At 31.3% G+C, this 6,410-nt stretch overlaps 1 long non-coding RNA gene across 2 annotated transcripts; it reads right to left on the bottom strand.

Annotated features, from left to right (window-relative positions):
- Positions 1–1,583: 1,583 nt before the first annotated feature.
- LOC126858688 (uncharacterized) lies at positions 1,584–5,976 on the bottom strand. 2 transcript variants are annotated; one of them, XR_007688715.1, is made up of 7 exons: positions 5,781–5,976; positions 4,241–4,349; positions 3,348–3,601; positions 2,827–3,266; positions 2,471–2,607; positions 1,893–2,026; positions 1,584–1,719 (listed from the first exon to the last, which is right to left on the bottom strand). It is a non-coding gene; the product is annotated as an uncharacterized LOC126858688 (long non-coding RNA). The 2 variants fall into 2 exon arrangements; XR_007688714.1 differs by having other exon boundaries at positions 1,897–2,026.
- Between the last annotated feature and the right edge of the window lie 434 nt (positions 5,977–6,410).

The following is a 6,410-nucleotide window of genomic DNA, read 5'->3' as shown; positions in this document are numbered from 1 at the left end:
ATCTTTATTTTTTACTACAATTTTATTAAATTGTAACATCATAAACTTGGTTAATTTTCACTAATTCAACAAACACATACACACACAATTTAAATTATTGAAATAACAACTAATAATTTTTGTTTTATTTTTTTTACAATTTTCTAATTTTACTATTGCTTTGTTAGTCACAAAAATCTATCGAGTGTATATATATATAAATTAGATTTGATAGATATAAAATAGATATAAAAAAATTAAAAATAGAAAAATATCTCTGATAAAATTTTTTTTCCCAAAACTTGCAAAGGAATGTTACTTGCCAGAATCTCTCATACGTGCACTTAAAATTCACAATATCCTCCATGCTGATGATTTCGTTTTCCAAAATAATAGTAATTACCTCTTCGTGTAATTGTGTTATAATAGACACTGGAAAAAATTTAATATATATAATAATTCATAAAACAACTGGCAACAAGGGTTATTAATTTTGTTTCACTTTTTCGACTTTGTAACACTTTACATATATATAATATATTTGTATGTATATGTAACGAATTATTGATGGATATAATGATGAATATAACAAAAAATTGATGGATATAATAGACTGGAATTCTGATTTACATAAAAAAACTCTGCATCATTCCCATTGTTTGTATCATTAAAACTATAAAGAAACATTTTTATATACATATATGTGCGGTTAAACATATAGAAAGAATGTTCATTGTAATTAAAATTTATAATTTTTCTAGTATTTGCAATGGACTGATTATAAATGTGCAGAAATTTCAGTTGTCGCAACAAGCTACATTTTTAAAATAATCGAAGAAATTTGACATAATATTATTTTCAATATCAAATAAAAAATAATTGTCTAACATATTTTAAAAAATTATACTAAGTTTCTTTTAAATAAATTCCATCGGTTATTTTGCATTTTATCATTCCATACATGTTAACACAAAGTTATAAAAAATTAACAGCTTCTATCGGTAAAATATAATTTATGAAACTTTATTTTTTTTAATCTAAATCTGTGAATATATTATGTGTGAAATAAATAAAAGAAACATTTTTGTAAAAAAAATCATATTGTTTTATTTAAAAATTTTATGGACTTTGATCTTTTACCAAGAAAAAGTGATAATTATTATCTTTTTGCATATGGATATATAACGTACGATAATATAATGTGCTAGTGTTCGACAAAAAAAATATTTTTATGCTACGATCTTTTGCTTCATCAAAACAAATTTCATTATAACAAATAATGGGTAAAAATATAATGGAGACGCGTAACAAAAGATTAATGATTAATAATTAAAATATATTTCTAAATTCAACAAAAGTTTACTATATATTATAAAAATGACTATTTTTATATCCCGAAAATCAGAGCCGATAGAAATGTTTTGATGGCAGATATGCTTACTATTGAAAATTACTCTAGAAACAGTGTTCAAATACTTTGGCAGAAAACCTTGTAAACTAGTATAATTATAAATAATATAATTTTTTCATTTGTTAAATATATGAATATATTTAATAGTACATTACACGATGTGTTACAATCTACCTCTATTGTATCTATAATCATATTTCGTATATATTTATGGGCTTGTCTACTGCAAAATATCGGTATAGTAAAATGAAAATAATATTGAAATCCCTGCAATATTTTTGATGATATTTTAGATAGAAGTGGTAATTTTTTATTATAAAACGTGTTACCTAAAAAAAAGTTAAAAAACTTTGATAACTTAAAGATAAAATAATAAAAAGAAATTCATTACTTTTACACATTGAATTTAAATATATTAAGCATTATTGAATTAACATTATTTGCAAGAATCATAATTGATGGTTATTTTTATTAACTACTTAAAATTAATATAAAAAGTTACCAACCGAAATATGACTAAATAAATGGACAGTCGCAGAAGAGAATACATTATTTGGATATAATTCCCTGATAACGTTCGATGGGTAAGATAGATGAGGGTTCAGACTTAGATAAAAGAATTCTGTATTACGAATACTTGCATTGCTGAAAATAAGAAAAATAATTTATACATATATATATATATATATATATATGTGTGTGTGTGTGTGTGTGTGTGTGTGTGTGTGTGTGTGTGTGTGTGTGTTTAAACATATAGGAAGAATGTCCATTGTAATTAAAACTTATATAATTTTTCAAACATTTTATTACTTTTCCATATGTACGAATATAATATACAGAAGTTGTTTTGTTAAATCAAATAAAAAAAATATTTTTTATTCTAATCTTTCTTTTCGTCAATTTAAAGCAAATAAGCAAGAAACCAGGAAAATGTTTTTATGAAAAAATGTGTATATACTGTATAAATATACATATATGTATATATATATATATATATATATATATATATATATATATATATATTTATGTACAATATGAGTATATCTATCCAGAAATATTGAAAAAATTTTAGCAATAAACTAAAATTTTTCCTATTTTGGTTTCCATATGATTCCAATATCATTTTTATACGTTGTTACACAGCAATGTACGCCGAATCTTCTTGCTATGATGTTATAAGTGAAAATCAATAAATGTCTTCGAAAACTTCCTGCAAACTGTATTAAATTTCATTAAATAAATTGTATATAAAACATCCATAAAAATTATTATCGTTATATTTGCGCAACAGATATAATGATAATTATTATGATGATAATTATTATACTGATAATTATTATAATGATAATGATAATTATTATCATATACTTTATTATCATATACTTTTATTATTATTATATTATTATTATAATTTGACATAATAAAAAGTAACTTACATATTTTATATATTTTGCTTCGAGATCTGTTGTCTTTAATAATTGATGCAATTTATGGATTTCTAACTCCGAAAATATATATTCTTCGAGAATGCCCATAATTTGCTTTGATTCTGTTTCATCCCAGAAATTATCATCAATATTGTTGTCTCTCCAAAAAGAAAATTGCTCTAAAACCGTAGAGCAAATTGAATGAGACGGATATTTAATTTTCAGACAACATAGTACTGTTTGCGTTATTTCATTTCACCACGTTTTTACGTCCGAATAAGAAACATGGCGCAAAATATTGCGTTACGATCGTCAATTGTTTTTCCAAAAGAATCTTCGTCTTCGGCATATTCATAAATTTTATTTGTTTATATATAAATCGATAATGCTTTATACAGTTAAAAATTCTTTTAAAGTAATATTCATGTGTCAAATTAAAAAACAGTTTGCTGAAAAAAAATTACATATTAAATACAATAATTACATTGACTTATGATGTCAATAACAATTTAATTTACTGCATTTTTTACCTTGATTTTTGTGCATAATTTTTATTTATCTCATCGCACACAAAATAATACGTTATAGAATCTTCTGCAATTAAGCGCAGTAGAAGTATAAAATGTTTTACGTTAGTAAAACTTAATTTATATTCTGCCGTCACGTATGCATAATATTGTAACTCGTGGATATAATATAATCCTGTTTTTTTTTTTTTAAATAGATATGACGAAATACTTTATTCTGTTTTTCTTTGTTATACTTTTTTTCTGCAGTAGGGTAGCTAAAATTAAGAAAAAATAAAATGAAAATACTCAAATATTTCATAACGCCATAATATCAGCCATAAATTTTAAAAATGTATTTTTTAAAATACATATAAATTTAATAATCACGTAGACATTAAAATTCAAAGCAAATTATAAAATTTATAAATAGACATTTAGATTTTTATTTAAAAAATATAATTTAATCTGAAAATATTAATTTGTACAATAGACATATATGCACAATGTATTTTTAACTATTGCTATAACTATTGCTGCAATAATCTCATCATCATTTAAGTTCCTTTATATAAATAAGAGAAATCAAGTGAAAACTAAATGAGAAAGAATATTTTTTATTTCACACATGCTATTAAAATGAGACTAAAAACCGGAAAAAGATTTTAAGATAAAAGAAATGTTCACATGATCTTTATAATCTTTAAATAGATATAATTAATTACTATTATACTTTATCAATTTGTAGAGAGCATAAAAGTTAAAAATTACAAAAAGATTTGGATATTTAAGTATAAAAATATATAATTATTTTACTATTGTTTTGTTGAATGAACAAAAATCTATCGAGTGTATAGATATAAAATAGATGAGAAAGACATAAAATAGATATAATAAAGTTAGAAATAGAAAAATACCTCTGATAATATTTCTTTTCCCAAAATTTGCAGAGCAGTGTTATCGGTCAGAATCTCTTACACGTGCACTTAAAATTTATGATATCTTCTATGCTGATGTTTTCGTGTTCTAGAATAATAGCAATCACTTTTTCGGGCAATTGTGTTATAGTAGCCATTGAAAACAATTTAATATATATAATAATTCACAAAACAACTGGCAACAAGCGTTATTAACTTTGTTTAACTATTTCGATTTTGTAACACTTAACATATATATATATATATATATATATATATATATATATATTGCGACAACTTTTCCCTCCGCGAACTCTGCGCACGTCCGCCATCTCTCCGTCGCGCGGATGTTCCGCGGCGCCGGCGAACGGGAGTACGATTCGCCGGTCGGGAGATATGAGAAAAGGGGATTGTCTACAAAAACACAACGAATTGAGGAATGGTTACACGCCGGGAGAGAACGGGGTGGATGGTGTTCCGCGCGGGCCGTGATGAAATCGTAAAACTAGCGAGAATTGAAATTGGGCGCCAGATACGGTCTTGCACGTTTCAATTTCATCAAATACGCGAGATAAGCGGAAAAAAGACGCGAAGAAAGAACTCGATTTCGTCGCGGACGGACTAGCTCACCTAACGGTAGAGGAGCAGGGCGGATGTTGGACGAACGATATATGAAGGCAAGAGGTGACACAGACAGAACGACAAATACGCGTAAAAGAAATTAAATTCGTCAAGCGTAACAAGGAAATAATAGTTTTATTAATTTAGAAAAGATGCGTCCGAATGATAAACAAAGATTAACGGTGGTATGCCCGGGGTCAATAAATTTGCGGAAGCGAGACTGGATGTTAAGAAGACGCCGTAGAGTCACCGAAAGTAAGACGCCGTTAAATCAGGGTCGATCAAGCCTGTGCCCGAGCGCAATTATACCGGGTCGATTATCGGATCCTTCGTGGATCGATAATATTTCGCTCGCTAGTCTAACATGCCGTACGGTTATCACATGCATCCAGTGCACCCCTAACATGCACCGTGCAAATCTAGCTCGCAGCGCTCAGTATGATATTTCGTACCCTCCGCGAAAGCATTCTATCATTCATTCTAACGCATATGACTCGACAAAGAAAATAATCGACAGAAATATTCGCGCAAAACGCACTCATCCTCGACGGTTAACATCGGGATATACATAATCGCGAGACACACTCGCACTCGGCGATCTCACACATACACGACTTAGAGGCTAGACGGGCGCGAAATTACGCGACTAATATATTACGCCGTAGTGTCGGTCCGCGATTTCCAGAGAGACGATATACAACGCTCAATATTTATTGAGTCCAACACTCGAGACGTTTCGGGGCTCGGATCTCTTGCCGACGGAACCGTGTCGCTAATACAATTACGCCACAACGAAATTATTCGCTAAACTTCCGAGCGGAGCTCATACGCAAACACAACACTAAATTTTGGCCACGACGGCAGAACAACGCGATCCCGATATCGCGAACATGCGTGGCTAACGTGTGGATAGCCTCACCGGTAACGATGCTCTCCTCTCGGAGGTCCGAAGGTTCGGCAGCTTCTTCTCGCTCGATCTCGTCCTCCCGGGGTCCTGTCGCAACCTCTCTCGCACTCCTCACTCTCGGTCGAGATCTCTCCTCGCACGCTTACGCTTGTTTCGCTCTCACAATTCGTTCTCGCCCAAGACACGTCCGACTCTCGCACATGCTCGCGCCAGTCTGACCCGGGAATACCGCGATCTAGAATCGGTAACGCCGGGCCAGCCGGGGATGCGCAATCGGGGTGCGTGTTATCACGGCCAATCACGCGATAACACACGAGGCAGCCGTTTAGCGGCACGCTCATGATCATATGACCGGGGGCGCGCGCACCCCCGAGATCGCGATCAATATTTTTCCCGCCGGGATCTCGGAAGCGAGGAACGCCACGGTGTCCGTCGCGGACCTCCTTTTTTCCCGCCGTGTCTCGCGGCGATGGAGCTCCTTCGGGATCCCTCGAGGCACGTCTCCGCACGGTCCTGCGTCACGGCGCGAGGATCCTCCTTGTCCTCTCGCGCTTCTCGCCTCGTTTCCGAATTCGGTGATTGATAATTTCTTTCCTTTTTTCTTTCATTCTCTCGAAGGTCGTCTTCCGAGTTGTTGTGATC

Source organism: Cataglyphis hispanica, unplaced genomic scaffold, assembly GCF_021464435.1.
Source record: "Cataglyphis hispanica isolate Lineage 1 unplaced genomic scaffold, ULB_Chis1_1.0 scaffold59_size7322, whole genome shotgun sequence".
Taxonomy (NCBI): Eukaryota; Metazoa; Arthropoda; class Insecta; order Hymenoptera; family Formicidae; genus Cataglyphis; species Cataglyphis hispanica.
Note: the sequence above shows the minus strand (reverse complement) of the source record. Positions and strands in the feature narration are given on the sequence as shown.